This window comes from Macaca nemestrina, chromosome X (assembly GCF_043159975.1).
Source record: "Macaca nemestrina isolate mMacNem1 chromosome X, mMacNem.hap1, whole genome shotgun sequence".
Classification (NCBI taxonomy): Eukaryota; Metazoa; Chordata; class Mammalia; order Primates; family Cercopithecidae; genus Macaca; species Macaca nemestrina.
This window is the reverse complement of record NC_092145.1, coordinates 158,733,803-158,759,865: the sequence shown is the minus strand read 5'-3', so window position 1 is coordinate 158,759,865 and position 26,063 is coordinate 158,733,803. Positions and strand designations below refer to the sequence as shown.

Genomic DNA, 26,063 nt, shown 5'->3' with positions numbered 1-26,063 from the left:
GGAGTTAGAGGCTGCAGTGAGCTATGATCATGTCACTGCACTCCAGCCTGGGCAACAGAGCAAGACTCTGCCTCTAAGAATAAAAATTAAGGCCAGGAGTGGTGGCTCACACCTGTAATCCCAGGACTTTGGGAGGCTGAGATGGGCGGATCACTCAAAGTCAAGCGTTCGAGACCAGCCTGATCAACATGGTGAAACCCCATCTCTACTAAAAATGCTAAAATTAGCTGGGCGTGGTGCCGCATGCCTGTAATCCCAGCTATTTTTGGGAGGCTGAGGCGGGAGAATCACTTGAACCCCGGAGGTGGAGATTGCAGAGAAACAAAAATGTAAAAAACTTAAAAAAAAAAAAAAAACATACAGCAAGCGGTTTGGAGTAGCAGTGAAGGGTGTGACCTCTGGGGCTTGTGCAACAGAACTTTCTCCAAGGGTGTCGCTTTAGTCCCTAAAAACATCCCTATTCCCCAATATGCTCCCTGGTCCCCCCCAATCATCTCCTTGACCCTAATAATCTCCCTGGTCGCCAGTATTCTCTGAGTTTCACAATTCTTGCATTTAGCATAGAATTTTTGAGGTTCATCCACATTGTAGCGGTATTGGTACTTCCTTCCTGTTTAGGCTGAAAAATACTGCAGATTTGTGATTGCCAGAGGGAGGAGGGAAGGGAGAAGTGGGAGGGACTGCAAATAGGCACAGGTCTCCTTTTAAGAGTCATAAAAATGTATTGGAAGTATATAGAGGGGATGATTTTACAACACGGTGAATGAGCTAAATACCATTAGATTGTATTTAAGATGGTAATTTTTTTTTTTTTTTTTTTGAGAGGGAGCCTCGCTCTGTTGCCCAAGCTGGAGTGCGATGGCGTGATCTGTGTGCACCGCAACCTCCACCTCCCGGGTTCAAGCGATTCTCCTGCCTCAGCCTCCCCAGTAGCTGAGATTACAGGTGCACACCAGCACGCCCGGCTAATTTTGTATTTTAGTAAAGACAGGGTTTCACTGAAAAACTCTGTTGACCAGGCTGGTCTGGAACTCCTGACCTCCAGTGATCCACCTGCCTTGGCCTCCCAAAGAGCTGGGATTACAGGCATGAGCCACCCTGCCCAGTGAATTTTTTTTATATGAATTTCACCTCAATAAATTAAAGCAAATAAAACAGCAGTATTTATTTTGGTGACTGAGTTTTTTGGCATTGGAGGGTCTACACGTCTCCCCCTAACCCTGTTCCTGTTTGATTTTCTCATCTGCAACGTAGCGATGAGGTAGAATTGGGTCTTGCACTCAGGGTTGTTTGAAGAATTTGACGATGTCAGGGAGCATTGAGAATGTCCCTTTGTACACAGTAGGCTTGTCACACTTGCCAGCTGCTTACCTCTCTCTCTTCTGAGGATCCACTCATCCCTTTATTCATTCATTCATTCATTCATTCATCCACTCATTCATTCCTTATCCATCCACTCCTCCATCCATCCATCCATCCATCCATCCATCCATCCATCCATCTATCCACTCATCTATCCATCCATCCATCCATCCATCCATCCATCCATCCATCCATCTATCCACTCATCTATCCATCCATCCACTCATCTATCCATCCATCCATCCATCCATCCACCCATCCATCCATCCATCCATCCATCCATCCATCCATCCACTAATCCATCCATCCATCCACTCATCCATCCATCCATCCATCCATCTATCCATCCATCCATCCATCCACTAATCCATCCATCCATCCACTCATCCATCCATCCATCCATCCATCTATCCATCCATCCATCCATCCATCCATCTATCTATCCACTCATCTATCCATCCATCCATCCATCCATCTATCCATCCATCCATCCATCCATCCATCCATCCATCCATCCATCCATCTATCCACTCATCTATCCATCCATCCACTCATCTATCCATCCATCCACCCATCCATCCATCCATCCATCCATCCACCCACTAATCCATCCATCCATCCACTCATCCATCCATCCATCCATCCATCCATCTATCCATCCATCCATCCATCCATCTATCTATCCACTCATCTATCCATCCATCCATCCATCCATCCATCTATCCATCCATCCATCCACTCATCTATCCATCCATCCATCCATCCACTCATCCATCCATCCATCCATCCATCCATCCATCCATCCATCCATCTATCCATCCATCTATCCCTCCATCCATCCACTAATCCATCCATCCACCCACCCACCCACCCATCCATCCACTCATTCATTGACCTGTCTACAGTGAGGGTCTGTGTCCCGTTCAGGTGCTCAAGAAGGTGGTCTCAGGATGGGGCAGCTTCACCCTCTCACAGTCCTGTAGCCAGGGTCTGTAGCCTTGGAGGGAGTTGTGCTCCACAACAGTATGGAGGGTTTGAGTGGGGACCCCCCAAATCCCTATTGGTGCAAAAGATCCTCTCTCCTCCTCTGATTAGGCCAAGGAGCTCAGTGTTTTGTGAAGAATTTGTTTGGGGAGTGTTTTGAGTTGGATTGCACCCCTTCCAAAGACCCATTGAAGACCTCAACATAGGTACCTGTGAATATAGGACCTTATTTGGAAATAGGATCTTTGCAGATGGGATTAAAATGTAAGTTAGGATGACGTCATACTGCATTTGGACGAGGTCTTAATCCTGTAGGACTGGGGTCTTTCTGAGAAGAGATTGAGACTGAGGCACGCACCGAGGGAAGATTGCTGTGTGAAGACGGAGGCAGAGATTGGAGGGAGACATTCCCAAGTCCAGGGACGTCAAGGATGGCAGAGGATCAGAAGCTGGAGAGAGGCAGGAAAGATTCTCCCCAAAGCCTCAGAAGGAGTATGCATTAATTTGGGGCGGTTGACTGGAAACCTTCCGTCTATTCACCAGTTGACTCAGTCATGCATCCATCTACTCATCCATTCATCCATCCATCCACCCATGAAATCATTTATCCGTGTATCTATTCATGCATATCATTCACTCATTCATTTATCCATCGATTCATTCATCCACTCAGTCATTCCTTATCCATCCACTCACCCATCCATCTGTTCATCCATCCATCTATTCATCCATCCATCCATTTATCCATCCGCTTATCCATCCATCCACTATTCATTCGCCCATTCATTTATTTATGCATCCATTGATTCACTCGTTCATTTATCTATTCATTCATTCATGTATTCCTTATCCGTCCACTCATCCATCCATTCACTCATCCACCCATCCATTCATCCATCCTTCCATCCATTTATCCATCCACTTATCCATGTACCCACTATTCATTTGCCCATTCATTTATTCATGCATCCATTCATTCACTCATTTATCTATTTATTCATTCATTTATTCCTTATCCATCCGCTCATCTCTCCATCCATCCATTCATCCATTTATTCATCCACTTATTCGTACATCTACTATTCATTCACCCATTCATTTATTCATGCATCCATTCATTCACTCATTCATTTATTAATTGATTCACTCATCCACTCATTCATTCCTTATCCATCCACTCATCCATCCATCCACTCATTCATCCATCCGTTCATCCATCCATCCATCCATTTATCCATCCACTTATCCATGTACCCACTATTCATTTGCCCATTCATTTGTTCATGCATCCATTCATTCACTCATTTATCTATTTATTCATTCATTTATTCTTTATCCACCCACTCATCCATCCATCCATCCATTTATCCATCCGTTTATCCATACATCCACTATTCATTCACCCATTCATTTATTCATGCATCCATTCATTCACTCACTCATTTATTCATCGATTCATTCAGCCACTCATTCATTCCTTATCCATCCACTCATCCATCTATCTGTTCATCCATCCATCCATTCATCCATCCACTTATCCATACATCCACTATTCATCCGCCTATTCATTCATGCATCCATTCATTCATTTATCCATTCATTAATTAATTCATTTATTCCTTATCCATCCACTCATCCATTCATCCTTCCATTCATCCATCCATTTATCCATGCATCCACTATTCATTCACCCATTCATTTATTCATGCATCTATTCATTCACTCATTTATTTATCTATTTATTCCTTCATGTATTCCTTACACATTCACATCCATCCATCCATTTATCCATCCACTTAGCCACCCATCTACTATTCATTCACCCATTCATTTATTCATGCATCCACTCATTCACTTATTCATCGATTCATTCAGCCACTCATTCATTCCTTATCCATCCACTCATCCATCCATCTGTTCATCCATCCATCTATCCATTTATCCATCCACTTATCCCTGTACCCACTATTCATTTGCCTATTCATTTATTCATACATCCATTTATTCACTCATTTATCTATTTATTCATTCATTCATTCCTGTCCCACTCCTCCATCCATCCATCCATTTATCTATCCACTTATCCATCCATCCACTATTCATTCACACATTCATTTATTAATGCATCCATTCATTCACTAATTCGTTTATCTACTCATTCATTCATTCATTTCTTATCCACCTACCCATCCATTCATCCATCCATTCATTCATCCAACCATCCATCCATCCATTTATTCTTTCATGTACTCATTCATCCATCCAATCATCCCTTCATTCATTCATTCATCCACTCATTCATTCCTTATCCATTTACTCATCTATCCATCCATCCATCCATCCCTCCATCCATTCATCCACTCGTTCATTCACCTGTCTCCATATCCATCCATCCACTCACTAGTGTACTAATCCACTCATTCACTCATTCATTCACTCATTCATTCACCCATCTATTTATGCAACCATCCATTCAACCATCCAACAAACAGTACTGAGGCCATGGTAATCTCTTCTGGTCTCTCATCTACAAAGTCACAGTCCCTACAAGGACCCTGCTCATTCATTCCCTGTGGCTGAGACTGAAGGAGTATCTCCTGTTTCTATTCCACGTGTGGCCACCTGCTGGTCTGTCCCTGCCCTGAGTGCAGGGGTAGTCTCATTCTCCTCCAGCCCCAGAACAGATGAGTGATAAATAAATACCTGGAGACAGAATTCCTCTAACCCTAGGGTAAGAGACTGAGTGTGCTAGAAGTTGCCTGTGTTGGTGCCAAGAGCTTGTGATGGACATGTGGACACTGTAGATGGACAACAGCCCCTTCACTGACCAGCTGGTGCCTGGGAAGCCTCCAGCTTCACTGAGCTTCAGGTTTCGTTTCTTGCATCTCACCGGGAGGCTGTCTGCAACATGCCCATTTCAACCACTGGCTGAGAGGCTCATGCAGGTGTGCACATAACAGGGCTCCTTGCTGAGAGTGGTTTCCTGGAGAGTCCATCAGAGCTACTGTTGCACAACTGCCCCTTGAGGAGGTCATCACAGCTCTGAGTACCAGGAGCTGCCCATCAGCACCGTGTGAACTCAAAGTCTTGCATTCATCCTCATAGGACATCTTCAAAACCACTTTAAACATCCCAGGGAAGCCCAGAGGAGCAAGTGCTTCCAAGAGGCTGGCTCTGGTCTGTGGATTGAGTGTGGATTTGAGTGTCTTTGAATGCGTGTGAGTTTGAGTCTCTTTGAATGAGTGTGGACTTGGGTCTCTTTGAATGTGTGTGAGTTTGAATGTCTTTGAATCAGTGTGGACTTGAGTTGCTTTGAAAGTGTGTGGGTTTGAGTCTCTGAATGAGTGTAGACTTGAGTCTCTTTGAAAGCATGTGGGTTTGAGTCTCTGTTAATGAGTGTGGACTTGAGTCTCTTTGAATGCATGTGAGTTTGAGTCTCTTTGAGTGAGTGTGGACTTGAGTTTCTTTGAATGAGTGTAGACTTGAGTCTCTTTGAATGAGTGTAGACTTGAGTCTCTGAATGAGTGTGGATTTGAGTCTCTTTGAATGCATGTGATTTTGAGTCTCTTTGAATGAGTGTGGACTTGAGTTTCTTTGCATGAGTGTGGATTTCAGTCTCTTTGAAAGCGTGTGGGTTTCAGTCTCTGAGTGTGGATTTGAGTTTCTTTGCATAAGTGTGGACTTGAGTCTCTTTGAATGAGTGTGGATTTCAGTCTCTGAATGAGTGCGGACTTGAGTTTCTTTGCATGAGTGTGGACTTGAGTCTCTTTGCATGAGTGTGGATTTCAGTCTCTTTGAATGAGTGTGGATTTGAGTCTCCTCATTCCTGCACCTTTTCAGTTCCTTTTGTTGCATGGGACAGTATGAATGACGCTCCCCATTGGTCCAGTTTTGCAAGTAAAAATGTCACATGTGGAAGCCAGCATTTAGTCCTCGGGCAGATAAGCAAGTTTGACGAGAATAACCTTACACACAGAGGGGCCCTTGGTCTTGGAAAGGTGGAGAATAAACCCGCCATTTCCCCTGAGACCTGATCTGCACAGGGGATGTCTGCTTAATCTACACATCTGCGGCTTGTAATGACAGAGTCTCTTGAATTCTACTTACTTTATTATAGAAACAAGAGCATGCATACAGCACATCAGGAGATGGAGAAATGGAGGGAAGTGATCCACAGTCCCTTGACCCAGCCCATTCTCTCTCTGAGACCTGGGGGATGGGACATGGTCTTGCTTCTCCTTCCAGATCTCTGGAAGGATCATCTTGTCTTATCTTGCCGGCCTCCCATGCTGTGGTTCAGAATTGCGGGAGATTCTGTTCCAGTGGGGATGCTTGTCTATACCTTGGGCAGTTTGGGGTGTCACAACTGGAGGGGGTGTGTCTGGCGCATGGTGGGTGGAACCCGGGATGATGCTCAATGCCCTATAGTGCAGAGGATAGGCTCAACACACAGAATCCTCCAGCCCTACATGTCAGCAGTGCTGAGGCTGAGATATCCTGCCTGAGAATGAGAGAGTCTCTGTTAGTGTCTATCTATCTGTCTATACCTATCTATCCTATCTATCATTTATCAATTTATCTACATATCATATCTATCTCTCTATCTGGCACCTACACCTATGTATTAATCTTCTCTATCTATCATCTATCTATACCTTTCTAGCATTTATCTCTCATCTCTATCATTTATGTCTACCGTTTGACAGTGGTTTCAGCTAGGGGTGATTTTTCTCATCACGGGACACTGGGTAATGTCTGAGGACAGTTCTGGTTGTCGCAACTGTGGGGGTGGTCCTGGCATCTGCTGGGTGGAGCCAGGGATGCTTCTCAATACCTTACAGTGCACAGGACAGCCCCACCACAGAGAATCACCTGGCCCCAAATGTCTACAGTGTTGACGTGGAAAGACCCTGCTTTTAGTATAGAGAATCTCTCTCTCTCTGTCTGTCATCCATCTGTGTATCCATGTATCTACCTATCTAAGTATCTATCTATCTATCTATCTATCTGTCATCTATCTATTTCTATTATCGATCTATCTATCTACCTGTCATCTATCTATTTCTATTATTGATCTATCTATCTGTCAGCTATTTCTATTATCTATCTATCTGTCATCTATCTGTCATCTTTCTATTTCTATTATCTATCTATATATCTATCCATCTATCTATCTATCATCAATTTCTATTATCTATCTATCTATCTATCATCTATCTATCTATTTCTATTATCAATCTATCTATCCATCCATCCATCCATCTATTTATGTATCTATCATCTATTATCTATCTATCTATCATCTATCTATCATCTATTTCTATTATCGATCTATCTATCGATCTATCTATCTATCTATTATCACCTCTATCTATCTATCTATCTATCTATCTATCTATCTATCTATCTATCTGTCAATCTATCTATTATCACCATTATCTATCTATCTATTTCTATTATCTATTTATATATCTATTATCACCATTATCTATCTATCTATCTATCTATCTATCTATCTATCTATCTATATCTATGCATGCATGTGTCTGTGTATCTGTCTATCCTATCTATCTCTCATCTATCTATGTATCTGTCTAATCTATCATCTATCTAATCTATGCATCTATCTATGTATCTATCTAATCTATTTATCCATGTATGCATGTATCTATCTAATCTATTTTGTAAGTATGTATCTAATTTATGTATGTATGTATCTATTCTATCTATCTCTATTATCAATCTATCTCTCTATCATCACCGTTATCTATCTGCATGTAGGTACGTATGTATGTATGTATGAATCTATCCATCCTATGTATCTCTCATCTATCTACATATCTCTCTAATCTATCATCTATCTAATCTATGCATCCATCTATGTATGTATGTACCTATCTATCTATCCTTGTATGTATCTATCTAATTTATGTATGTATGAATGTATGTACGTATCTATCTAGCTATCTAATTTATGTATGTATCTATTTTCAATTCTCTCTGTCATCTATCTACCTATCTATCTATCATCTCTCTAGCTATCATCTATTATCTATCTATCTAATTTGTCTCTCATCTATCTTTAAGACAGTGTTAGATAAGCAGGTGATTTTGCTACCTGGAGATATTGAGTAATATCTGGAGACATTTCTAATTGTTACAACTGTGGGTGCTCCTGGCACCTTGTGGCTGGAGCCCACGGACACTGCTCAACACCCTACAGTCCCCAGGATGGCCCCACCACAGGGAATCCCCCCCTCAAATGTCACTAGTGCCCCAGCAGACAGTCTGTGTCTTTTGTGTCTCACAATTGGTTCCACCCCAAGAACTGTCCTTGTCCCCGTCTTCCTGCACGCTCTCTCCCTCAGGGATCCCCCTGCTCACAGAGTCTCCCATAAACAATGTCCAGGCTCCCCTCACAGCCTGACGGCACCCAGCCCGAGGGGTCCACATGCTCAGCCCACCCCCAGCTCATGAACTCCTGGGGAGCCTGGACAGTGTATTGTCACTCTGCCAACTCATCATCTGAAACCAACACAACCTGGCACCTGCCACCTGCTTCTGTCTGTGCCACTCCCTTCCCAGCCATAGAGAGTCTCCTGGGATTCCTCCCTCCCATGGAGCCCTCCTTGGCCAGAAAATCACACATTCTGCTTCCACAACGTCCCTCTGCTCAGGGCACCAGCACCTTTTCCCTGGAGCAGAGCAATCTGCCCAAAAGCGTCAATGCAGCCTTCGAGGTCCCAGCCCGGCTCAGGGGCGTGAGAAAACGCTCAACATCAGGAATGATCAGGGAAATGCAAATCAAAACCACAGTGCGATACCACCCCACTCCTGCAAGAATGGCCCTAATCAAAACATAAAAAAATTACAGATGTTGGCGTGGATGTGGTGAACAGGGAACACGTCTACACTGCTGGTGGGAATGTAAACTAGTACAGCCAGTATGGAAGACAGTGTGGAGATTCCTTAAACAGCTACATGTAGCACTACCATGTGATCCAGCAGTCCCACTATTGGCTATCGACCCAGAGGAAAGTACTCATTATACGAAAAAGATACTTGCACACGCATGGTTATAGCAGCACAATTAGCAACTGCAAAAATGTGGAGCCAGCCCAAACGCCCATGGATCAACAAGTGGATAAAGAAGCTGTGCTATATTTATATATACAAATGCCGGCACTGACACAAACACACATATATAGTCATATAGATGTGTGCCATATGCATACATATATGTATATAGATATACAAACATATGCATATGTACATATATGTGTAGGTAATACATATGTGTGTATATATACACATGTATACAGGCATATATGTGTATATACACACATGCACATACACATATATGTATATATACACACAGAAATACATGTGTACATGTGTATATATACGCATATACATATACACACAAACGTGTACATATGTATACATACACATGTACATATACACATATGTGTATGCATGTATATATGCACACATATGGGTGTATGTGTATATATATGTACATATACATATATGTATACATACATATATACATCATATATGTGTGTATATATGTGTGTATGTGTATACATATGTGTATACATACATGTATGCATCGTATATGTGTGTACATGCGTGTGTACATCATAAATGTGTGTACATGCGTGTATACATCATATATGTGTGTACATGCGTATATACACCATATATGTGTACATGCATATATACATCATATATGCGTGCATGCGTATATACATATACGCACGTATGTGTATATACATATACGCACGTATGTGTATATATATAGACGTGTGTGCATATATACACACATATATATGATGGAATACTACTCAGTCATGAAAAAGAACGGCATTTGCAGCCACCTGGATGAGATTGGAGACCATTATTCTAAGTGAAGTAACTCAGGAATGGAAAGCCAAACATCGTATGTTCTCACTCATAAGTGAGAGCTAAGCTATGAGGATGCAAAGGCATAAAAGAATGACACAATGGCCGGGCGCGGTGGCTCACACCTGTCATCCCAGCACTTTGGGAGGCCAAGGCGGGCAGATCACAAGGTCAGGAGTTCGAGACCAGCCTGGACAACATGGTAAAACCCCATCTCTACTAAAAATACAAAAATTATCCGGTCAAGGTGGCACATGCTTGTAATCCCAGCTACTCAGGAGGAGGCTGAGGCAGGAGAATCGCTTGAATCTGGGAGGAGGAGGTTGCAGTGAGCCGAGATTGTGCCACTGCACTCCAGCCTGGGCAACAGAGTGAAACTCCACCTCAAAAAAAAAAAAGAAAACAAAGAAAAAAAAAGAATGACACAATGGACTTTGGGAACTCCAGGGCAAAGAGTGGGAAGAGGATGAGGGATAAAAGGCCACAAATTGGGTTCAGTGTATACCGCTCAGGTGATGGATACTCCAAAATCTCACACATCACCACTAAAGAACGTACTCGTGTAACCAAATAGCACCTGTTTCCCCAAAACCTATAGAAGTAAAAAGTGTAAAACTAACCAACAAAAACACATATCGACTTCTGAAAAAATTTTCTGAAGACTGCTTTCTTGAGGCAATAAAAGAGATTGTTGGAGCCATAAATAATATATATGTATATGTTATATATTTATATATTTATTATTTAAATATATTATATATTATGTTTTATTTATATGTTATATATTTATATATTTATTATATAAATATATTACATATTATTCTTATTTATATGATATATATTTATGTATTTATTATTTAACTATATTATATATTATTTAAATATTATATATTTTATATTTATAATTTAAATATATTATATATTTATATATTATTTGTATTTGTATGGTATATCTATTTATTATTTAAACATATTATATATTTATATTTTTATTTATATATTATATATTTATTATTTAAATATATATTTATATATTTTTATTTATATATCATATATTTATATATTATATATTTATATATTTATTATTTAAATAGATTATATATGATTTATTATGCATATATTTTATATTTTTATATTATTTATATATTACATATTTATATATTATTTACATATTATATATTTATGTATTTATTATTTAATTAGATTATATATTTATATATTATTTATTATTTTCATATTATATAGTTATATATTTATTATTTAAATAGATTATATATTTATATATTATTTATTATTTACATATTATATATTCATATATTTATTATTTAAATAGGTTATATATTATTTATTATTTTCATATTATATATTTATATATTTATTATTTTCATATTATATATTTATATATTTATTATTTTCATATTATATATTTATATATTATTTATTATTTTCATATTATATATTTATATGTTATTTATTATTTTTATATTATATATGTATATATTTATTATTTAAATATATTATACATTTACATATTATTTATTATTTATATATTATATATTTACATATACTATATATTTATTTATATATTATTTATATATTACATAATTATATATAATATACACACACACACACACACAGATATATCTGTTGCTTTGTCCTAAATGAACACAGATCCTGCGTCCCTGGGGAGCGACAGTGTGAGCTGCAGAACCGTCCCTGGAGTTCCCTGAGCTCAGTGCAGTCCTTGGGGGTAATCTTGGGGGCACCCATCCCGCCCACCCTCTTTCTGTACCTTCTGCAGGGGGTCGTGTGTCTCCCAGGGGCCGTGCAGAAACTCCTAGCCCGAGAGAGGTAGAGCAGGGAGCCAGGTGGACACTGGGATCCCTGGACCCTGCTCCGCCCACCTCAGTGCCTCCAGGGACAGAAGAGGGGCTGTGGGAGGGAGGTTGGGGACCCTGCCCAGGCCCAGCCAACGAGGAGATGCTGATGGAGAGGCAGGGCTGGAGGACAGGGCAGCAGGAGAGAGACTCAGACAAGAGGGGGCCACCTGCCCAGGCCAGGGGCCTCTCCAAGTCCAGACCTGTACATATTCACCACTGGCAATAGCTACTCTGCTGTTATCAACCCTAAGCCATCACTTCTCCCCCAGAACCTTAAGTGGCAAACCCAGAAATGCAGTGTGGGTAGCACTGGAGGGAGGGAGGGTCTCTGTGGTTCTCCCAGGGGACCTCATCTCTCCCACCCACCCCAAGCTTGGTCCATGTTAGTGGCGCAGCCAGGTGGGGACCTGGCAGAAGGCATCTGAAACGCACTTGCTTTTACAAAGACAGGGTTGCCTACCGTCCGATGAGTCCCATGCGTCCCTCTCTCAGCCTCTGACCTCATTGTCCCCCTGGGGGTGGGGGACGCCCATATTTGGAAAAGGGGCAGCGTCCTGGTGCACGCAGGACACTGGCATCCGTGTGACAGTGCCCAAGTGAAAGTACTGTTTTTGCAACGTGGGATAATTTCCTTTTTTTTTTTTTTTTTTTTTTTGGAGACAGAGTCTCACTGTGTCACCCAGGCTGGAGTGCAGTGGCGCGATCTTGGATCTTGGGCTCCCCGCAACCTCCGTCTCCCAGGTTCAGGTGATTCTGCTGCCTCAGCGTCCCGAGTAGCTGGGAGGACAGGTGGGCACCACCGCACCCGCCTAATTTTTATAGTTTTAGTAGAGACGGGGTTTTACTATGTCGGCCAGGCTGGTCTCGAACCCCTGACCTCAAGTGATCCGTCCACCTTGGCCTCCCAAAGTGCTGGGATTACAGGCGTGTGTCACCGCCATAAAAAAATATATATTATATATTTTTAATATATTATATGTTATATATAATATATATTTATATATGTTATATATATTTATATATTATAAATTATATATATTATATTATATATATTTATATATGATATATTTATATATCTTATATATTTATATATAAGATATTTATATATGATATATTTATATATCTTATATATTTATATATAAGATTTTTTTTTTTTGAGACGGAGTCTCGCTCTGTGGCCCAGGCTGGAGTGCAGTGGCCGCATCTCAGCTCACTGCAAGCTCCGCCTCCCGGGTTCCCGCCATTCTCCTGCCTCAGCCTCCCGAGTAGCTGGGACTACAGGCGCCCACCACTGCACCTGGCTAATTTTTTAAATGTATTTTTTTAGTAGAGATGGGATTTCACCTTGTTAGCCAGGATGGTCTCGATCTCCTGACCTCGTGATCCGCCCGCCTCGGCCTCCCAAAGTTCATGGAATGAGTTTTTAAAGGAAAGGTGGTTTGCATCCCTGGAAAATGTGAGCATTTCCCCGCTAAGCGGTTCTGCAAAGTCTCCTTCGCAGGGAATTTGCAGATTTGCACACCTGGTCTCCTCTAGCGTGAGAAGAATATACTTCATGGGGTTTGCACCGTCTTCCCCCATGTTCTCACCCCACACAGACCCTCCCAGCGACCCTCTCATCTCCCTTGACAACACAGAACAAGAAGAAACGGCCAGCCCGGCAGCTCACCCGTGCAGAAGCAGCGGCAGAAGGAGCAGGTGAGAGTTCAGAGGTTCTCCAGGTAACGGAATCCAACGCGTAAGTCGACGGCCGTGTGCCTCAGAGCCCAGGACTCAGAGGGTCAGCCACCAGCTTGCAAGCCCTGGCCACCCAGAGTGCTTAAGAAAGTGCTTGCTGGTGGCAGACAGCTGCCCTTCCAGTTCCATCTCTCCAGCAAACGTTGCAAGGGTGGCCTCCCCGCTGGGTGGCCCGCCGGCTGGCACGATCATCTCCAAATGCAAATTCTGCAAACTCTACCTCCGAGCGGACAACCACGGTTACGACTCAGGCTTAGGTGGAAAGGAAGCCTGTTGTGAAATTTCCTGTGTAACTGTCTGAACCCTGGTGTGCAGGGCTGAGCTCATCGCTCGGTCTCTGGGCGGCACCGTTAACCGCCCACCTCCCTATCACTGGCTCCCAGGGGGCCCCACTCGAAGAAAACCCTGAGAATTTTCTAGAGAGGAAAAGAGGGAGAATGATTTTCCTCGACGTTGTCACCAGCGGCAAAGTGCCGTGGCATTCCCCAGAAGAGATTCCTGTTTCTTCTGAAATTAAAACAAAACCAAACCCCAAAAAAAAAAAAAAACCCAGAACACGTTTCCTTTTAGATTCTAAAGCTGTGCGAATTGCGACGTCTCGGTACACGGCCAGACTGTGACAAGCCAACAGACCTTGGGCACTGATCATTCCGGCTCTGACACTGGGTCACCGACGGGAGAGGTTCATACCCTCAACATCCCCTGAGGATTGGCAGGTTTCACGACTGAGGACCAGGTTCCCGAGTTCCGGCATCCTTGCTTGTGAGGAGCGATGGTGGGCTGTTGTCATTCGTGCGAGGAGGAGGTTGAGATGGAAGGATCTGTCACCCCGAAAGAATGAGTGAATATTGAACCACGGCTCAGGGAAAACACAGGGTACAAACCCTCAAGCCAGCCTGGGTGTGGGGGCTCATGCCTGTAATCCCAGCACTTTGGGGGGCCAAGGGAGGTGGATCACTTGAGGTCAGGAGTTCGAGACCAGCCTGGCCAACATAGCGAAATCCCGTCCCCTACTAAAAATACAAAAATTAGCTGGGCATGGTGGTGGACGCCTGTAATCCCAGCTACTGGGGAGGCTGAGGCAGGAGAATCGTGTGAACCCGGGAGGTGGAGGTTGCAGTGAGCCGAGATGGCACCACCGCGCTCCAGCCTGGGCGACGAGAGCGAAACTCTGTCTCAAAAACAAACAAATAAATAAATAAATAAAAATAATAAGAATAATAAAACGGAGTGCATAGACACCACAGAATAGTACAAAGCCATGAAAAAGAATGAAACGATGTCCTTTGCAGAAACTTGGATCCAGCCGGAGGCCATTCTCCAAAGCGAATTAATACAGAGACACAAAGCCAAATGCCGCATGTTCTCACTTATAAGCAGGAGGTAAACATGGGGTCCTCATGGACATAAAGAAGAGAACAACAGACCAGGCGCGGTGGTTCATGCCTGTCATCCCAGCAGTGCGGGAGGCCTAGGTGGCTGGATCACCTGAGGTCAGGAGTTCGAGACCAGCCTGGCCAACATACTGAAACCCCGTCTCTACTAAAAATACAAAAATTAGCCGGGCATGGTCACAGACACCTGTAATTTCAGCTACTTGGGAGGCTGAGGCAGTGGAATCGCTTGAACCCGGGAAGCAGAGGTTGCAGTCTCTACTAAAAGTACAAAAACTAGCTGGGCGTGGTGGTGGATGCCTGTAATTCCTGCTACTCGGGGGGCTGAGGCAGGAGAATTGCTTGAACCTGGGAGGCGGAGGTTGCAGTGAGCCGAGATTGCGCCACTGCACTCCAGCCTGGGTGACAAGAGCGAAAACTCGAAAGAAAGAAAGAAAGAAAGAAAAAGAAAGAAAGAAAGAAAGAAAGAAAGAAAGAAAGAAAGAAAGAAAGAAAGAAAGAAAGAAAGAAAGAAAGAAAGAAAGAAAGAAAGAAGGAAAGAAAGGAAAGAAAGGAAAGAAAGGAAAGAAAGGAAAGAAAGGAAAGAAAGGAAAGAAAGGAAAGAAAGGAAAGAAAGGAAAGAAAGGAAAGAAAGGAAAGAAAGGAAAGAAAGGAAAGAGAAAGAAAGAAAGAAAGAAAGGAAGGAGAAAAGATGGGAACAAGAGGCATTACAGACTCCTAGACAGGGGAGGGAGGGAGATGAAGGGCTGAAAAACTACGTACTGGGTGCTAAGCTAAGTAGCTAGGTCATGAGATCATTCATACCCAAAGTCTCAGCATCACACAATATGCCTTTGTAAGAAACCTGCACATGTACCCCCGGAATCTAAAATAAAACAAAGGCCGGGCACGGTGGCTCACGCCTATAAACCCAGGACTTTGGGAGGCCGAGGCGGGCAGATCACCTGAGGTCAGGAGTTCGAGACCAGCCTGGCCAACATGGTGAAACCCCATCTCTACAAAATACAAAAATTAGCCGGGCACAGACATGGTGAAACCCCATCTCTACAAAATACAAAAAAATTAGCCGGGCGAGGTGGCAGCGCCTGTAGTCCCAGCTACTCAGCAGGCTGAGGCAGGAGAATGGCGTGAACCCGGGGGGCGGAGGTTGCAGTGAGCTGAGATCGCGCCCCTGCACTCCAGCCTGGGAAACAGAGCGAGACTCTGTCTCAACAACAAGAAAATTAAAGATGTGATCTCGAAAACAATATGTTGATAAAAGGCTAAAAGTAATGAAAAAGTAAAGACAACTGAAATTGAATAGATAGAATATTATTATTATTATTATTGTTTTTTTTTTTTTTTTTCTGAGGCACAGTCTTGCTCTGTCGCCCAGGCTGGGGTGCAGTGGTGCCATCTCAGCTCACTGTAACCTCCGCCTTCCGGGTTCAAGCAATTCTCCTGCCTCAGCCTCCCGAGTAGCTGGGATTACACACGCACACCACCACACCCGGCTAACTTTTTGTATTTTTAGTATAGATGGGGTTTCGTTATGTTGGCCAGGCTGGTCTCGATCTCCTGACCTCGTGATCCGTCTGCCTTGGTCTTCCAAAGTACTAGGATTACAGGCGTGAGCCACTGCACCTAGTTCCCTGTTTTTTGTTTTTTGTTTTTTTTGTTTGTTTGTTTGTTTTCAGGAGCAGGTGTATTCGGGCAATACATGGGATGCTCATCTTAACATTTTATCATTGGTTGGCTTTTTTTAATTGTCTTTTTTTTGAGACAGAGTTTCACTCTTGTCGTCCAGGCTGGAGTGCAGTGGCGCGATCTCGGCTCTCTGCAACCTCCGCCTCCCAGGTTGAAGCCATTCTCCTGCCTCAGCCTCCTGAGTAGCTGGGATTACACATGCCCGCCACCACGTCTGGCTAATTTTTTGTATTTTTAGTAGAGACGGGGTTTCATCATGTTGGCCAGGCTGGTCTCGATCTCCTGACCTTGTGATCCGCCCGCCTCGGCCTCCCAAAGTGCTGGGATTACAGGCGTGAGCCACCGCACCCGGTTCCCTGTTATTATTTTTCAGGAGCAGGTGTGTTTTGCCAACACATGGGATGCCCATTTTAACATTTTATCTTTCGGTGGCATTTTTCATTAATTTCAGGTTCGAGTCAGAGAGAAGAAAGGAAATCTACAGTGAAATCTCATCTCTACTAAAATACAAAAAGGTCGCCAGGTGTAGTGGCGCAGGCCTGTCATCCCAGCACTTTGGGAGGCTGAGGTGGGAGGATCACTTGAGGTCAGGAGTTCGAAACCAGCCTGGCCAACATGGCAAAACCCCGCCTCTACTAAAAATACAAAAATTAGCCGGGCATGGTGGCGGGCACCTGTAATCCCAGCTATTCGGGAGGCCAAGGCAGGAGAATGGCGTAACCCCGGGAGGCGGAGCTTGCAGTGAGCCAGGATCGCGCCACTGCACTCCAGCCTAGGCGACAAGAGTGAAAACTCCATCTCAGAAAAAAAAAAAAAAGGTGATAACAACAGGTATTGGAGACTCCTAGAAAGGGGAGGGAGGGAGAAAAACAGCTGAAAAACTACCTTTTGGGTGCTAAGCTCAGTAACTAAGTCATAGATAGATATTCATACCCAAAATCTCAGCATCACACAATATATCTTGTAACAAACCTGCGTATGCATCCCCAGAATCTAAAATAAAATAAAGGCCGGGAGTGGTGGCTCATGTCTGTAATCCCAGGACTTTGGGTGGCCCACGTGCGCAGATTTCCCAAAGTCAGGAGTTCGAGACCAGCCTGGCCGACATGGTGAAATCCTGTCTCTACTAAAAATACACAGATTAGCCAGGTGTGGTCACGGACACCTGTAATCTCAGCTACTTGGGAGGCTGAGGCAGAAGAATCGCTTGAACCCTGGGAGCAGAGGTTGCAGTCTCTACTAAAAGTGCAAAAATTAGCTGGGCGTGGTGGCAGGTGCCTGTAGTCCCAGCTACTCAGGAGGCTGAGGCAGGAGAATGGCGGGAACCCGGGAGGCGGAGCTTGTAGTGAGCCGAGATTGCACCACTGCACTCCAGCCTGGGCGACAGAGCGAGACTCCGTCTCAAAACAAAGATTTCTCTTGACTTTCCCCATCTTATAACGTAGGCTACAAAGATAGTTTAGAGTATGGAGCCAGGGGGTGTTTTGTTTGGTCGAGAGTACGTGCAAGCCCAGAGAACACTTAGCAAAAGATGTGAATTATCTCGTAACAGATTGATGACACGTTTTACCAAACTTCAGAGTAAATGCTAAATATCAGTTAACCCAATAGCAACTTAAAAGGAAAAAGTATGTGAGTCGGGTGAAAACTTCCAATGGTTAATGTCCTAAAGACAAGTTTCTTATTTGTGAATGTGCATGATATAATTTTGCGGCATAAAATTTTAAAAAATAAAATTGTTTACCCCCCCCAAAAAAAGATATATCGTTACATGAGTTAGTGTTCTCCAGAGAAAAGCACCAATAGAATGTATTTTTATATATACATAAGACATCCATTTTTATCTGGGCGTGCAAGGTTCATATATATAAATATATGTGTTTTATTGTCTATATCTTTAGGTAGATGAGGACATAGGCAAATATATTTCTTTTATATAATTTATAAATATTTATATATTCTATACATATTTACATATTTATCAATACATACATATGTATTTTAACAACTCTATAATATATGAGACTTCTTGGAGGAAATAAACTCATAATATTACGGAGATTGAGGTGTCCCGCAATCTGCTGTGTGAAAAGCTGGAGACCTGGAAGAGCCAAGGGTGTGAATTCCAGTCTGAGTCTGAATTTCTACCCAGAAGAGCCAAGAGTATGAGCTCCCGTCTGAGTCTGAAGGCCTGAGACCCAGGACAGCTGAGGGTGTGAGCTCCAGGCTGAAGGCCTGAGACCCAGGACAGCTGAGGGTGTGAGCTCCAGGCTGAAGGCCTGAGACCCAGGACAGCTGAGGGTGTGAGCTCCAGGCTGAAGGCCTGAGACCCAGGACAGCTGAGGGTGTGAGCTCCAGGCTGAAGGCCTGAGACCCAGGACAGCTGAGGGTGTGAGCTCCAGGCTGGAGGCCTGAGACCCAGGACAGCTGAGGGTGTGAGCTCCAGGCTGAAGGCCTGAGACCCAGGACAGCTGAGGGTGTGAGTTCCAGGCTGAAGGCCTAGGGAGACCAATGTCAGAGCGGAAAACCCAGTAGGCAGGAGGAATTCCCTCTTAGTTTCTGGGACGACGGCTGTGCGTAGCTGTCCACCTGCTTGACCTCTCTGTGGGGCAGCTACAGACCCTCAGGCCGGGTGCTACAGACCGATGTCGATAACTCAGGCTCATATCTGCATCTCGTGGGGACCATGCGTCATGTTTTGTGAGTCCGGGTTGCAGGTTGCAGGGAAGAATGTGCTTATTTCTCTGACATGGCGTTTGAAGGTGTCTGAGCCGATCTGAGCTTGATCTGAGGACGCCGGCTGAACCCCGGTGGGTTTAGTGACCGCCGTGAGGTCATTTGGGGCTGTTTCTCTGAAGGAAACCAGGAACAGGATGCGTTCATGTCCCGGGAGAGCTGAGGGCCTGATGTTGAGAGTGGAACGGAAAACTGACGGGCCCTGGAGGAAGAGAGGGACAGAAATAGCAGCCCCGGCCAGGTCCCCACGTCTGCCCTGGGAAACCAGGCTGTTGGCAGCTGCCCTCACAAGGTGCCCACGCAAGGGACAGACAGACAAGGCGGCCTGGAGCTGCGGTGGGGTCCGAGCCATTGTATCAGCTTCTCTGCTGCATACGCAACGTTTCGGGGCTGAGCACACCGTGAAGCTTTCGGGGGCTGTTCACTCAGGCCTGGGAGGCCTAGACCGTCCCAGAAATAGAATCCCAGTCCTGAAATCCAAGCACATCCGTGCAGGCCAGGTGTGGAGACGTGATTCTATCTGCAGCCGTTGGTTTAGGGATGGGGAGGATATTGAATGCTGCTTCCCATACGCCCTTTAAAATAATTGCAGGTTCGTGCTCTGAAGGTGAGAAAGGAAGCTTATTTGCTAATAGGGTCTTTGAAGATACGAGGAAGGTTAGGATGTGGAGGGCTGTAGTCTCAACTCTTCCTGCAACACGCCCTGAGCAAAATCCTGGGTGTCGGCCGGGAGCGGTGGCTCATGCTTGTCATCCCAGCACTTTGGGAGGCCGACGTGGGTGGATCACTTGAGGTCAGGAGTTTGAGACCAGCCTGACCAACATGGCGAAACCCTGTCTCTACTAAAAATACAACAATTAGTCCTGTGTGGTGGTGTGCACCTGTCATCCCAGCTACTCGGGAGGCTGAGGCAGGAGAATGACTTGAACCCAGGAGGCGGAGGTTGCAGTGAGCCGAGATCGTGCCATTGCACTCCAGCCTGGGCGACAGAGTGAAACTTAGACTCAGGAAAAGAAAAGAAAAAAAAATGCTGGGTGTGGTGGCTCACACATGTCATCCCAGCACTTTGGGAGGTCGAGGCAGGTGGATCACGAGCTCAGGAGTTCGAGATCAGCCTGACAAACATGGTGAAACTCCGTCTCTACTAAAAATACAAAAATTAACCAAATGTGGTGTCACGTGCCTGTCATCCCAGCTATTCGGGAGGCTGAGGCAGGAGGATCCCTTGAACCCGGGAGGCGGAGGTTGCAGTGAACCCAGATCACGCCATTGCACCCCAGCCTGGGCAACAAGAGTGAAACTCCATCTCAAAAAAACAAAACAAAGCAAAACAAAAAAAGATTCTGGGCATGGATGGAGACGGGGAATAGAAAGGAAAGAGAAAGAAGAGAACACAGCATGAACGGGGTCCAAGGAACCACCCAAGGGTCCATCATGCTGAGACCTTTGAGGGATCGTGTGGGACCTGCCTCAGAGCCATCCCTCGGAGACAAGTGAAGGATGGACATCGTGGGCTGAGCTGGTTTCCTGTGAACCAGGGGCAGCAGAGGAGATGGATGTGACTGTGTGTGGCCTGTCGGGCGCCACGCTGCAGGTCACCCTGGGGGTGTTTGGGGGACGCAGGTCTCACCGAGCCTCTGGGATCGTTGTCTTAGGAGATGAATTCTTACCCTTCCGTGTGCACCATCATCCTCTTAACCTTGCAGGATTGAGGGCCAAGCCTATTGTAGCGAAAGGCTGGTGGCTGCTTGCGGGATGAGAGGCCAAGTGTATTTTGGGGGTATGATGCTTCGGAGCCGTTCCTGGTCTGAGTGAGGTGGTATCGGTCGCTGACAGTTACTGGGCTCTGATGTGCCAGCTGGATGCACGGCCTTTTTGTCATCAAAAAACGCTCGTGTTACAAGGACATTCGGGGCCGGGCATGGTGGCTCGTGCCTGTAATCCCAGCACTTTCGGAGGCCGAGGGGAGGTGGGGGATCACTTAAGGTCAGGAGTTCGAGACCAACCTGACCAACATGGTGAAACCCCATCTCTACTAAAAATACAAAAAATTGGCCGGGCGCGGTGGCTCAACCCTGTAATCCCAGCACTTTGGGAGGCCGAGGCGGGCGGATCACGAGGTCAGGAGATCAAGACCATCCTGGCTAACACGGTGAAATCCCGTCTCTATTAAAAAAATACAAAAAGCTAGCCGGGCGAGGTGGCAGGCGCCTGTGGTCCCAGCTACTCGGGAGGCTGAGGCAGGAGAATGGTGGGAACCCGGGAGGCGGAGCTTGCAGTGAGCTGAGATCCGGCCACTGCACTCCAGCCTGGGTGACAGAGCAAGACTCCGTCTCAAAAAAAAAAAAAACACAAAAAATTAGCCAGGCACTGGGGCGGGCGCCCGTAACCCCAGCTGCTTGAGAAGCTGAGGTGAGAGAATTGCTTGAACCTGGGAGGTGGAGGTTGCAGTGAGCCAAGATCATGCCATTGCACTCCAGCCTAGGCAACAAGAGCACGACTCTGTCTCAAAAAAACCAAAACAAAAAACAAAAACAAAAAAAGGCCAGGCACAGTGGCTCATGCCTGTAATCCCAGCACTTTGGGAGGCCGAGATGGGTAGATCACCTGAGATCAGGAGTTTGAGACCTGCCTGACCAGCATGATGAAACCCCGTCTCTACTAAAAATACAAAAATTAGCCAGGTGCGGTGGCATGCACCTGTAACCCCAGCTACTCGGGAGGCTGAGGCAGAATAATCACTTGAACCTGTGAGGCGGAGGTTGCAGAGAGCACCAAGATGACACAACTGCACTCCAGCCTGAATGACAGAGTGAGACTCTGTCTCAAAAAAAATAAAATAAAATAAAAATCACTCGGAATGGTTATGCCATTGGCCCAAAGGCCTGGTGGATCTCAAAGTCTGTTTCCTTCTAATGGCATGATTTCCTTTCTCATGACAGATTCCATTCCAAGGTCCCACAGAACCCCAGCCTGGCATTCCGTATCTCTTTCCTGGGATGGGGGTCTCTGTTCTGAGCCTGCAGTGTTAGTCCGTGGTCACCCTGCTATAAAGATTGGCCTGAGACTGGGTAATTGATAAAGGAAAGAGGCCGCGTTGACTCACAGGTCCACATGGCTGAGGAGGCCTCAGCAAACTTACAGTCATGGCGGAGGGCAAACGGGAAGCAGGCACCTTCTTCATAAGGTGGAGCAGAGAGAGAGCGTGTGGAGGGAGAACCGTCAGACACTTGTAAAACCAGCAGGCCGGGCGCGGTGGCTCACGCCTGCAATCCCAGCACTGTGGGAGGCCGAGGCGGGCGGATCACCTGAGGTCGGGAGTTCAAGACCAGCCTCTGGCCAACACGGGGAAACCTCATCTCTACTAAAAGTACAAAAATTAGCCGGGCGTGGTGGTGCACGTCTGTCATCTCAACTACTCGAGAGGCTGAGGCAGGAGAATCGCTTGAACCTGGGAGGCAGAGGTTGCGGTAAGCTGAGATCGCGCCACGGCACTCCAGCCTGGGCAAAAAGAGCGAAATTGTGTCTCTAAATAAATAAATAAATAAATAAATAAATAAATAACTAAATAAATAAAAATACGAAAACAAAATTAGCCAGGCATGGTGGCAGGTGCCTGTGGTCCCAGCTACTCGGGAGGCTGAGGCAGGAGAATGGTGTGAACCCTGGAGGTGGACGCTGCAGTGAGCTGAGATCACAGCACTGCACTCCAGTCTGGGTGATGGAGTGACACTCCATCTCAAAAAACTAAAATAACAACGACGACAACAAAATAAAATAAAATAAAATAAAATAAAATAAAATAAAATAAAATAAAAAGGGGCCCCAGAGAGCTCCTTTACCCCCTCCACCGTGTCAGACACGGCAAGAAGGCGCCATCTATGGACCAGGAAGCCACTGGTTCATAGACCACCAGACGCTGAGTCTGCCACGTCTTCACCTTGGACTTCCAGCCTCTAGAACCATGAGATATAACTGCCTGCTGTTGATAAAGCCCTCAGGCTATGGTATTTCATGATAGCAACGTATAAGAACCAAGACACTGTCCTGAAACATGAAGGTTCCAGCCCCAGCAAATGAGGGAATGGGAAGAATAATCCACTTGCAGGGAGGGTCAGGGTTGAAGCTGACGCTACCAGGGCCCTCTTGAGTTGGTGTTCAGGGCCAGATGCAATACGTAGAGAATGTGTATGGGGAAAACAGAGATGGCCACGCTTTCTCATCCATGCCATAAAGACCCGGACACTGGAGCAGTCCTGGGACCCAGTGCCTGGCAAACATACTTCACAATGACTTTCACAGGAACCCTGTCCCTAGGAGGCATGGACACCAGAACCCTGCCGGGGCTGTGTAAACACCGCCTTTCCCTTCTCGTGAGGCTTTTCTGAGTAACCCGGTTGTCTGCCCGCCTGTCTGCAGCCCTGGGTAGGTCCGTTGTTGACTGCAAAGGTGGTACGGGAACAGGAAGGACCACACCCTCCAACTTTCTGCATCGCGAACCCTATCTGATCCTCCTCATCTAGGGGTGCTGTTTTTCTGCAGAGGTTGGCACTAAAATCTTTGAAGACAACAAAACAAAACAAAAAACCCAAAGTACTGGCTACAGGAGGCCCAGGCTACCAATTTCACTCCCTTATAGACTCGGTTCTGGGGTCTTGATTAAGCGTCCCTGTGACCTGCAACTCAGGAGGAAAACATTTTATGGTTGTTTCTTCTTGTTAAATTAAATGTATCAAGAGGCAGAACGATGCACACATGGGAGTGGATATGCAGGATAAATCCATGCAATGGAATACTATGCAGCCATGAAAAAGGAATGAGATTCTGGCACAGGCTACCGCATGGATGAACTTTGAGGGCATCACGCTCAGTGAGAGAAGCCAGACACACAAGGCCACACTTTGTAGAAGTCCAGGCAAGCATCCCTGTGACCTGCAACTCAGGAAGAAAACACTTGATGATTGTTTATTGTTTTTAAATTAAATCTATCAAGAGGCAGAACCACTTAGGAATATACATAGCAGCACACAATAGCGGAAAGGTGGAATCAACTCAAATATCTATGCACATGGGAGTGGATATGCAGGACAAATCCATGCAATGGAATACTACACAGCCATGAAAATGGAATACTATGCAGCCATGAAAAAGGAATGAGGTTCTGGCACGGGCTACCGCATGGATGAACCTTGAGGACATCACACTCAGTGAGAGAAGCCAGACACAGAAGGCCACACTTTGTAGAATTCCAGGCAAGCATCCCTGTGACCTGCGACTCAGGAGGAAAACACTTGATGGTTGTTTATTGTTTTTAAATTAAATCTATCAAGAGGCAGAACCACTTAGGGATACGCATAGCAGCACACAATAGCGGAAAGGTGGAAACAACTCAAATATCTATGCACATAGGAGTGGATATGCAGGACAAATCCCTGCAATGGAATACTACACAGCCATGAAAATGGAATACTATGCAGCCATGAAAATGGGATGCTATACAGCCTTGAAAAAGGAATGACACAGGCTGCCGCATGGATGAACCTTGAGGACATCACGCTCAGTGAGAGAAGCCAGACACAGAAGGCCACACTTTGTAGAATTCCAGGCAAGCATCCCTGTGACCTGCGACTCAGGAGGAAAACACTTGATGGTTGTTTATTGTTTTTAAATTAAATCTATCAAGAGGCAGAACCACTTAGGGATACGCATAGCAGCACACAATAGCGGAAAGGTGGAAACAACTCAAATATCTATGCACATAGGAGTGGATATGCAGGACAAATCCCTGCAATGGAATACTACACAGCCATGAAAATGGAATACTATGCAGCCATGAAAATGGGATGCTATACAGCCTTGAAAAAGGAATGACACAGGCTGCCGCATGGATGAACCTTGAGGACATCACGCTCAGTGAGAGAAGCCAGACACAGAAGGCCACACTTTGTAGAATTCCAGGCAAGCATCCCTGTGACCTGCGACTCAGGAGGAAAACACTTGATGGTTGTTTATTGTTTTTAAATTAAATCTATCAAGAGGCAGAACCACTTAGGGATACGCATAGCAGCACACAATAGCGGAAAGGTGGAATCAACTCAAATATCTATGCACATAGGAGTGGATATGCAGGATAAATCCCTGCAATGGAATACTACACAGCCATGAAAATGGAATACTATGCAGCCATGAAAAAGGAATGAGGTTCTGGCACGGGCCACTGCATGGATGAACCTTGAGGACATCACGCTCAGTGAGAGAAACCAGACACAGAAGGCCACACTTTGTAAGATTCCATTTCTATGAAATGTCCAGAACAGGTAGATCCATACAAATAGAGAGTAGATTTGTGGTTGTGAGGGACTGGGGAGCAGGGATTGGG

General features: G+C 45.1%; 1 protein-coding gene across 1 annotated transcript in view; it reads right to left on the bottom strand.

Moving 5' to 3' along the window:
• LOC105478056 (P2Y receptor family member 8) overlaps positions 1-14,401 on the bottom strand; it is a 67,265-nt gene extending 52,864 nt beyond the window's left edge. Inside the window, exon 1 of the mRNA XM_011735017.3 lies at positions 13,801-14,401. The gene's annotated coding sequence lies outside the window, so the exon portion shown is untranslated. The remainder of the gene's footprint in view (positions 1-13,800) is intronic.
• Between the last annotated feature and the right edge of the window lie 11,662 nt (positions 14,402-26,063).